At 37.8% G+C, this 11,511-nt stretch overlaps 1 long non-coding RNA gene across 1 annotated transcript; it reads right to left on the bottom strand.

Moving 5' to 3' along the window:
* Nucleotides 1–7,963: 7,963 nt before the first annotated feature.
* Nucleotides 7,964–10,469, bottom strand: LOC130729387 (uncharacterized). The gene is made up of 4 exons (XR_009015968.1): nt 9,639–10,469; nt 9,033–9,513; nt 8,640–8,775; nt 7,964–8,464 (listed from the first exon to the last, which is right to left on the bottom strand). It is a non-coding gene; the product is annotated as an uncharacterized LOC130729387 (long non-coding RNA).
* Between the last annotated feature and the right edge of the window lie 1,042 nt (nt 10,470–11,511).

Here is an 11,511-nt window from a genome sequence, read left to right as displayed (position 1 = left end):
ATCTGAATTCGCTAAAGTTAACACCATCATTGTCTCATCTTCTTCGATACTTGGGCTGCTTAAAACTTCCTGGATGACTGACTTATTATTTCCCGGCTTCGTGGTGCTTGCTAACTTTGATAGAATATCTGCCCTTGTATTCTCCTCCCGCGGAACATAATTGACCTGCAATGTGCCTATCTGCTTTATCAATCCCTGAGCTTTCAATAAATACTTAGCCAGCTGTGCGTCCCTCGCCTGATATTCACCCTGAATTTGCCTGGAAACTACCTGAGAATCTGTTTTAATCATTATGCTCTTGACCCCCATCTCGATCGCCAACTTCAAACCTGCAATTATAGCTTCATACTCTGCCTGATTATTGCTTGCTTTAAAGTCAAACTTGAGTGACTGCTCAACTGTCACGCCACCTGGTCCTTCTAAGATTATTCCAGCTCCACTTCCCTTGACATTAGATGAACCATCTACAGACAAACTCCATTCGCCAACTTCCATATTTTTCTCACTGGAAGACATTTCATTAACAAAATCCACCAATACCTGTGCTTTAACCAGACCTTTCCTGTCAAAAGTGATCTCAAATTCTGACAATTCAACAGCCCAGGAAACCATTCTTCCAGCCAGATCAGGCTTTTGCAAAACTTGGCGAAGTGGCAAATCTGTTTTTACCACAATTGGAAAGCCTTGAAAATAAGGTCTTAATTTCCTGGCGGATATGATTAGAGCTAATGCAGCCTTTTCAATTTTTTGGTATCTAACTTCAGCTCCTTGAAGAGCATGACTCACAAAATATATGATCCTCATATCATCCTTATTTTCTTGCAACAAAACTGAACTAACTGCATTATCAGAGATGGAAATAAACATTGATAATGAAATACCTGGAACTGGTTTGGCTAAAATTGGTGGCTTGTATAAATGATCCTTCAAACTTTGGAACGCCCTCTCACATTCTTCAGTCCACTGAAAAGTTTTGTTCTTCCTTAAGCATTGAAAAAATGGTGCTGATTTTTCCCCAGAACACGGAAGAAACCTGGACAAAGCTGTTATTCTTCCTGTTAACTTCTGCACATCTTAAACTGAGGTTGGACTCTGCATATCGAGTATCGCCTTACACTTATCAGGGTTCGCCTCAATTCCTCTCCTTGTGATCATGAAACCCAAAAACTTTCCGCTTTGAATTCCAAACGAACACTTTTCCGGATTAAGTCTCATGTTATGCTTTCTTAGTTCACCAAAAGCTTCTTCAAGATCAGAACAATGCGCCACCATTTCCTCTGACTTGACCACCATGTCGTCTACATAAATCTCCATGTTCCGCCCCACCTGCTTGTCAAACACCTTATCCATCAACCTTTGGTATGTTGCTCCCGCATTCTTCAGCCCAAACGGCATAGTCTGATAGCATTAGTTCGCCTGATTTGTCATGAAAGCTGTTTTCTCCTCGTCAGGCTGATACATTCTTATTTGATGATACCCTGAGTATGCATCCATGAGGCTAAGCATTCCGAATCCAGATGCCCTATCCACAAGCTTATCAATATTCGGTAAAGGATAAGAATCCTTAGGACAGTGCTTGTTCAAATCTGTATAATCTGTGCACATTCGCCACTTGCCATTAGCCTTCTTCACCATAACAACATTCGCCAACCATGTTGGATACTTTACTTCCCTAATGAATCCAGCTTCCAGTAACTTATTTGTTTCCACCTTTACAGCCTCTGCCTTTTCTTCGCCCATCTTTCTTTTAAACTGAACAATAGGTTTCGCCCCAGGATTTAAAGCCAATTTGTGACATATAAATTCCGGATCGATTATTGGTAAATCTCTTGCACTCCATGCGAACAAATCCATATTCTCAGATAACAATTTTACCAACCTGTTTTCCTGACTTGTAGTTAAATTGACACCAACTTTCAAGTTTCGCTCACCAATTTGGATCGCCTTAGTTTCCTCTTCTGATTTCATCTTGTGCTCACTGAATCCTTCTCGAGGATCCAAAATAATTTCTGACTGTTCTAAATCCACCTCATAGACTCGATGCCCCTCTTTCACTGCTTTCTTACCCATGTGCCCATACTGCTTAAAACTTTCTGAATAACACTTTCGAGCAACCATTTGATCAGCCTTTAAAATTCCAACTCCTCCTTTGCTCAATGGATACTTCGCCGTTAAATGTCTTGTAGAAATGATCGCCCCCAATCTGTTTAGTGATGGCCTCCCAATGAGTACATTGTACGGTGAAGTACACTTTACTACCAAAAACTTAATAGCAAATGCCTCCGCATTCTTCCCTTCTCCAAAGACAGTCTTCAATTCCACATATCCTCGAACAAATACTTTTTCTCCAGAAAAACCCACTAAAGAACCATCATAAGGCAACAAATCAGATTCATTTAGCTCCAATTTTTCAAAAGCGTCACCATAAATCAAATCCGCCGAGCTTCCTTGATCCAGAAGTACCCTCTCAATTTCATAATCAGCAATCCTCAGCATTACAACAATTGGATCGTCTTCGTGAGGCTGTACTCCCTCAAAATCTCGCACAGTAAACGTTATATCGGGTTGATTGGTTGCCCAACTTCCCCAATCGTTAGAGTAAACAACATTAATGGAGTGAACGTACCTCTTACGAGCTGAATTAGTCATTCCTCCGCCACGAAATCCACCAAAAATAGAATGAATTCGCCCCTTTGCTTTTCCATCTGACTGTCTATCTTGACCATCGCCCTCAATCTCTTTTCCATCTTCGGTTCGTCTTGTTGAAGTTCCTGCTTCATCTGAATTGCTTCGCCCCTCAAGCTGCTTCATATACCCAGCCTTTATCAATTTATCAATCTCCTTCTTCAAAGTAAAACAGTCATCAGTATTATGCCCTGAAGTCCTATGATACTCGCACCACTTCTTCTTATCCACGTAACCCGTTGACGGCTTTGGCTGCCGTGGAAAACGAATAACATTCGCCTCCAAACACGTGTGCAAAGCTTCAGTCAAATTAACCGCCAAAGGTACTGCACGGTCATTTTGGTTCCGAGTCCACGTCATCGAATGTCCTGGCCCACGCACTCCATACGGTTGAGCACGATTTTTGAAATTAGAACGGTTATCAAATCGGCCGTCATAACGGTTACGATTATTATACCTTGCGTTGCCACGTTCAGTCCATCCCTTCGAATATTGATCTGTAACCGCTCCTTTTCTCGCCTCGAACTGCTGTTTCTGTCCAGTTACCACCGCATTTGGGCGGTTATTCTTGATCTGATCACTTTGCTCCTCCCTAATGTATCCTTGAACCCTTTCGCGTAGGTGCACCATGGTTTCCACCGGTTTCCTGCTTAAATTACTGTTTAGACCGCCCGGCCTCAAACCCAATTCAAAGGCTGCAATGCAAATTTCTGGCATCTTATCCTCCAAATGAACAGATAGTTGATTGAAACGCCCCATATAAGATTGCAAAGTCTCATTTACTCCCTGCCGAATGTTGAATAATGTCGCCGGAGTCACTTTTTGTGCACGACTGGTAGAAAACTGAGACAAGAATTTTGTAGATAACTCTGTGAAATTGACGATTGACCTTGACGGTAGAGTTGTAAACCAAATCATCGCCGATTTCTTAAAAGTTGACGGTAACATTTTGCACTTCAACGCGTCTGATGCGCCTACAATGACCATTTTCGTGTTGAAATACACCAAATGGTCCTTTGGATCTGAATCGCCATAGTAAGAATCAAGCTTCAACGTCTTCAAATTGTCTGGGACGGCAGTGTTCGCTATTTTCTCTGTGAAAGGTTGAAAGTCCACCACCGTCTCAGCCATTCTTCGATCGCCCTCTCGTAAACCCTGAGTCTGATTAAGATCAGTAAGTTGATTTTGCAACTGCTGATTATGTTGACGAAGTTCATTGAGATCGTCCATGATCCGCTGAAGAACATCGGGAGGAACATCATTTTGTTGAACATGATTCCTCTCTCCGTTCGCCCCGGATCGAGTCACCATCGCGATGAAAAACGAAGCCTAGGAAAGTATCCTTGGGCCCCACGGTGGGCGCCAATGTTCCGGTATGGAACCGCAGACTAAGGCTAACCAATATCGAGAGCAAGCGAGAGTAAACAAAGTGAGTAAAATGCGTGAAAATGATAGGATCCCTGCCGCTTGGGCGGTCCTTCTTTATTTATAGTTGGGTTTTGATCCGGCTGGATCATGGGTTACCCGGCCCATTTAATACATGATTCGGTCAGCCTAAGTAATATACATATTGATCAGCCCATACCAGACCAAGATGCGTTGTCGTTTGTCTTGACGGTCATGGAGTAAGTCGGACTTGCCCTTTTATATGTCTTAGTGGTTTGGAGGGGATTATTAAATAAATTGGTCGAAGCTCTTCATGTCTCGGCGGTTCGGAAGAGACTATTAAATGAGTCGCCTGAAGCTCTTCATGCCTCAACAGTTTGGCAGGCGGTTAATTCCAAGATTCAACCGAGATATACACTGAGCTGTTGGCGTAATTGACGACTATTGGAATAAGGTGAAACATAACAACTAGGTCATCATGCTACTTTTGCTCTTGTTCTACGTCATACAGTCCTAATCCACACCGTTTAGAATTTCTGATAAAATGAAAAGACATCTTAACCGTTTACTTGCACTGGATGCGTGAACTAATAAACAAAGAGAATGAGAATTTATTCACCATCAACCAACATTTGTATGCAATTAACCACTATGACTATGTATCAACTACTCTCACACATGTGCCTAGAGTGTGGGTAGTAGTTATACATGCATGGTCCCAAAATCATTATAAGAAAAAGCATGCATGTTATAATGATTTCCTTCTTTTAACAGTGCAAAACTGCAAATGCTAAAACACATCTCTTAATAATGTAGCAGAATAAGATAAGATTCCTCTGGTTGCTTACACAGTCTTCACTAGTCTATGCCATTGTATTAATACAGAAAAAATAGAAGGTAAGGGAGGCGAAAATTTGACAAAGTAAATAAAATTATTAATCACTGATTGAAAGATACAACATAAAATTTTAAGGGGAACAAATAGGACATTTATATACTATTTTATTAATGAATTTTTTTTCTTAGAGAGAGCCAATAACTCATTTTAAAACAAACTAGTTCCGTAGCTGGATATATAGATGAAGCATGAGTTTGGTGTTCTTAACCCCAAGCCAGATAAAACAATCTTCTTAATTAGTTAAAATATAAAAAGAAGCATCATCATTATATTGACACACAAAATATTTACTTCTCATCATCAAAGAAAAACACAAAGATTAAAATTTAATTCAGTGGTTACTCTTTCTGCCATGCCTGTGCAACCATCCAATGCCTTTGAATGCCTTGGACAGTTTGAGAAGGTTGCTGGGCCTTCCCATTCCCAAATTCATCTTCCCTGTAGAGAATTTCAAAGCCTGCAAGCAGCACAATTTACCTTCCATTTCCTCTTCTTCATCTTCCTCTTCTTCAGTGGACTCAACCTCACCTTTCTTACCTTTCTTTGTGTTTCCTTTGTTGGACTCTGCCTCATATGTTTCCCAAAGCATGTCCATTCCTTCACTTGCATTGTGCCTTTCCTCAAAAAGCTTACAGGCCAATGTCCTCCTCCACTCTTTTTCCACTCTCATTGAACCAAAACTTCCAAGATTAGAACTAATTGCTTCATTATTCCCCATACCTTTAATTCCATTGTATTCCCAGTTTTTTTGTGGACTCCCAAGATTTGCTTCTAGTCTTTGGGATTTCACCTTAATTGCTTCACCTAAAGCATGTTCTCCATCACTGTTCCTACTCACTTTACTTGCATAAATGTCTCTATTACCCATCACTTTGGATCCACTTCTCAAGGGCCAATAATTTTCTTTACTTTCTTCAACTTTATTGGCTTCTTTGTTTTCCTTTTGACAAGACACATCTTCTAACTCTGCATTTTCTTGGAACAAGCTTTCAAGGCTCTTAACTTGTACAAGAGGCTCTTTATCTACCTTCTCAACTGGGTTTTCATCAAAATTGAAGCTTGGTTCTTCCACTGGGAAAAAATCTTCCTTTTCTTCTTCCTCACTTGAAAACTCAGACTCTGCTGCTTCAGCACCTTCTGAAGGATTATCTTCCAGTGATTTTGTCTCAATAACTTCACAGATTGATGCCTGGAACATTACCAGATACGCTTCAAGCTCATCAAGGAGTCCAACTTCCTTGTCTTCTTCATCAGATTCAGAAAGAAACCACGCTAGAAAAGTTTGCAAAATTGAAAGCAGAAACCCCAATTTTGACTCAGAATCTGAAAGATCAGAACTACTAGTACTAATACCCTTTTCAAGGACAAGGTTGGGAGTGAAAGTAAGAAGGGCAACAAGGAGAAGTGCTGTGGTGATGAACAAAGGGGAGAGAAAAGAGAGGAGCTTGAGGAGGTAAGGGGAGAAGAAGATGAAGTAGGAAAAGTATAGAGGATGAGAAAAAATGGAGAAACAAAGGTGGAAAAAGACAGAGAGGAGATTATTACAAGAGAGGTCATTCTTCTTGTTGGAATTGCTTGAGAGAGATAACTCACTCATGCTTGTGTTGGGACAAAGCAGAGAGAAAGAGAAGTAAAGGTTTGGTTTAGTAGCAAACAAAGTAGCAATGGTGTTGTGTAGTGTTGTGGATTCTGTGATGATTTTGCTTTTGGAAATAGAGAACAAAGTGAGGAGTTGGAAGTGAGCACGGCGTGAATATAGGAAAGGGATTGGTGAGAGAGAGAAACTGATGATGACTGGGGAACACTTGGATTTGTGAAGAAAAAGCAGCTTTGGAAACTTTCTCCTTTCTTGTCTATAACCAACAACCGAGTTACCCACCTCCATTTTTGTTGTGCACTCACCAGAATAACTAGGAGGATCTCGCATTGCATAAGAGTATAACAAAATTAATTCATTTACAACTATTCTCCCTACACTTCCAATGAGAGACACTAGAAGAGAAAGGAATTGAAATGATATAAAAGAGAAAGAGAGGTGTAAGTATATCAACACTCATAGAAGTATAGATAAGAGAGGAGTGAGAGTGAATGAAAATAGAAAAAAAAACGACGAATCAAAACCCTGAGTATCTCATGCCATGAGTATATTTTATTGGGTCGTGCTAGTTTAACATACAAATTCTCAAATATTCAATCAACAACCGCATATTATGGCGGTTTTCATATACTCAATTTATATGTGTTAAACCTTTAGAAATTTTTTTCCACTTCACAGCTGCGATAATATGAGATTGTATAAAATATTATAAAAATTAAACTTAAATTAAAATATTAATATACAAAATTTTTTAAAAAAAAATAAAAATATTTGTTAGAGATTTGTCTTAATTGTTAGCATGAAGTGCATTTTTAGAAGTTATTCAATGATTCAAAATTGATTATATCATTAGATTCACTACTACAAAAACACTAATTTGGGACGGAAAAATCCGTCGCACACTAGTTAAAATTTCTGTCCCAAAATAATTTTGGGACGGAATTGTGACGCAAAAAATTGTGTTGCTATATCGCTCGTCGCAAAAGTTTTGGGACAGAATTTATTATTCTGTCTCAAATTTGGGACGGAAATTGAGATAGAATATAATAAATTACATTTTTAAAATAATAATTTCGTGACGAAATTTGTGACAGAAAATAATAAATTAGTTGCGACAGAATCTTTCATTCCGTCGCATTTTGGGACGGAATTTAATAAGTTTTAATTTTTTCAAATAATAATCTTTGTGACGGAGTTAGTGACGGATATTGTAATATGTTGTGACAGAACTGAGAACAACATAGTCTATCCCAAATCTTGTGACAAAATATTTCCGTCACTAAGTTGAAGATTAGGATAAATAGCAGCACAACCAAATTTTTAGCGTTTTTTATTTTCTTCACATTTTGATTTTAATTAAATGAGTAAGAAATCTCAAATTAATCTGCAATAATAACTAACAAAATATGAAAATAACATTAATTAAGAATCAACTCTTCATTAACAACAAGCTTCATGTAATTCATAAAGATCACAACTATACAAAAAATACCAAAATTACTTAGAGTTTCCCTAAAAAAGTTACTTATTTTCAAGCCACATAGTAAGCATGCTGGTTCCTTACACCTTCAAAGCTCTTTTTACCATCCTCTTCCATCTTTTGAATAGCTTCAATTCCAGCATGTCCGGATTCAAAACTGCGGAGCTTCTCAATTTAAGAATCTTCCTCAACCCGTTTTTGAGCCACCAATGCCTCCATAAGTTTCTCATTTGCTTCCTTAGTTACTCTTTGTGCTTCTTTTAGCTTCTCAATTGTTCTTTTGTCTTTTATAGATCTTTTAGAGCAAGATTTATCTGGGTTAGCAATTCTGAATTCTTCATAGCTAGTGGGGTTGCCGCTGGTGCTTTGTTGGGAGTTGCTAGAACTTCTTTGTTGGGAGTTTCAGATTAATTAGACCCTATCAGATTCATAGTGTCAATAACGTATAAAACAAGGCACTAAATTAAATGGAAAAAAGACAAGAAGACTATAAAATAATAAAATGTTATATTTGTTGTAGGTAACCAAATAGATAGATGGATATAAGCCTAAGAGATTATGTTCACATTATGCATGATGGCATAGGAACTAACCGTCATCAATTGGTCTCAATACTTCCTTCAAAGTCCTTCCCTCTACTTGTCCTTTGTCGAGTTCCTTCCCAAGCTACTACACTAGTTTTGTCAACTTTATTAACATATCCTTGTAACAACCTATACATGATGCTTGCTACATAGAAGAGAAGCACAAAATATTCACTATAGACAATAATGAAAGGGGAGGATTTAACCAAAATGTACCGGGCTAGAAATTTTCAGAAAACAGAAATTTAATATTAGTTTTTAGAAACATATATGCCTTATTTAAAGCTATGTAGTTCAATTACAAAATAAAAATAATAATAAAACTTCCACTATAAAAATACTTTAGGGGATCTATGTGGTTCCACAATCTAAATCATATAAGTAATTCCACAAAAGACATACTCTTTGCAGCATCTTGAAGCTGATTGAAGGCCTTCAGAGGATTTTAACTCTTCCTGCAAGATGCAAACTTGTCAGTAAATTTTGTTTTACAACTGAAGATGCAATAAGAGAGGGTCTTTCACTAGAATGAAAAGAAAAAGAGAATAGATTTGAAGAATTCATTAAGTAAGTACAAATGAAGACAATAAAATGATAAATTCCAAACTCAACAGGCAAGATACTAAACTGAGTGTTTTTCTCAATGATTTACATAACATTCTTGGGATGCTTTCATGTTACTAGTAGAAAGTAACAACAAATTCTTACCAAAGATTAGCCTTATTCAGAATAAGAAAAGGCCAGGCTCATGCTTGCCTAATTATATCATGCAAAATCAAACATAAGAGAAACCTTTACTTGACAGCACAGTGATCATAATGGATCCACGGACATTGTAGCATGAATGTATTGAAAAGGTTGGAAGGAATCCTCAGTGCACAAGCTGAAACATAAATAATGAGGAAAAGAAGTGATTCAACTAATAACTAAGACTACTTTCCCAGCCACTAATTTGTAGTTTTAGTCGTACAACAGCAGTAGCAAAGCCAATTCCAGCAAAAGACTCACATGGCAAATAAGATATGCAAGTAGGCACTGTGGCGAGATCCAGCCGTAGTAGAGCACGCAGATAAAATGTGATAAGAACCAACTTGGACAGACCCCGCATATTTGGCACCCAACCTCACACCAATATGCCCTTAGTGGCTAGCCTGCAACTTGAAAATTCACAAAGCACAGCACAAAAGGAAGAAAAGGAAAAACACAAAACAAAGGCCTTAGCCAACTAGAAACCCACAAGACTCTCTTCCAGAAACAAAACCTTCAAGAATAGAAATTTCTTTGTCCCTCAGCACAGCAAAAAACAACAAACCACTATTTCAAAACAACACAATTATAAAGTCCACAGCCCCTTACAAAACTATAAGGGACAACCACCCATCTTCAGCAAGCCACAAAACAGAACAGAGGAAAGCCTAGGATACTAGACATTGACCTATGCTTAACTAGTGATTTGGCTCTAATATAAGACAGTAATGAGAATAAACTCAAAAGTGTGAAAGCAAAGCAAGAAGAAATCTCACGAGAGCCATTTCCTTTTCCATCATTCCAGAAAAATATACAAGCACTAGAAAGATTATTTACAGGATATTGGATAAATTGAAAAATTACCGTTGAAGATTTCGAAGGAAGACTTCTGGAGCACGAGTCTGAGAGCGAGAGCGAGAGCGAGAGCGAGCGGTAGAGAAAACGTGAACCTGAGCATGAAATCGAGTACTGAGAAGAAACAGATGTCCTTGAACTCCAAGAGAGCGTCGTCGATCAGGCACCCCCACTGACGGCAAGTCGGCAAGGAACCACGGTGCGCAAGCATTGAACCGTGAGAGGTAAAGAATTTAGGTTATGAAATTAAAGATATGAAGTATAATATAGTTAAAAGAAATAATATACATGATGAATTTTAAAATATTTGTTTTAGATTTTAAATAAAAATAATAACATATATTTTAAAAGATCTTATATAAGCATGCATGTTTATATATTTGGCAAAAAAGTAGAAAATAAAAAATTGAGGTCGACATAAAGTCTAGTCAAGTTTGATGGGTATTGAAGATCAGTTAGAGGTCTCATCGTACTTGATGAGTCCTAAGTTCAAAATGAATATGAATTAAGTTTGATGGACCTATAAGATCAAATAATGGGTTTTATTGGACTCGATGGACTTTGTACGCAACACGAAGCTTCATTGGGTCTAACGGGCCTTTAAAATCAACATGGAACCTCATTATCTTATGACGGACCTTATAGAGCACCATGAAACCCAATAAGGTTATATGAGCTTCTAAGATCAACATGGAACATAATTAGGTCAGATAGACATTTGAGGTCAACATGAAACCCATGCGGGCCTAGTGAATATTAGAGATCAACTAGATGTTTCATCGTACTTGATGACCAGTTCGAAATGAAGCTTAATTTGACTTGATGGACCTATAACATCAATAATCAACTTCTATTGGACTTAATGAGCCTTGTGCGTAATGCGAAGCCTCATTGGACTTGATGGGCCTATAAGTTAATCGTTGATTCTGATTGGGTCTGGTGCGCCTTATACACATTATAAAACCTTATTGAGTTTAATAGACCTTTAAGATAAACATGAAACCTAACTATAATATCACAATATAAGTGGGCCTAACTTTTCATTGGTTAGAGTCTACAACGCTTAAGTCTAAAGTTTAGAAGGCTTGTACGCGACTGGAAAAATGATAAATAAAGTAAAAATAATAATAAATATTTATTAGTTATTCAAAATTGTAAAACTTTAAACAAAAAATGTTCTCTTTGTACTTCTAATTAATTTTTTTAATATATAAAAAATATTGGTCAGCAAATCTGCAGCCCACAAGTTAAGCGGAATAACTCACACAAGGTCGTATCA

The sequence above is a fragment of the Lotus japonicus genome, chromosome 1 (genome assembly GCF_012489685.1).
Source record: "Lotus japonicus ecotype B-129 chromosome 1, LjGifu_v1.2".
Lineage (NCBI taxonomy): Eukaryota > Viridiplantae > Streptophyta > Magnoliopsida > Fabales > Fabaceae > Lotus > Lotus japonicus.
This window is presented reverse-complemented; position numbering and strand designations above follow the sequence as displayed.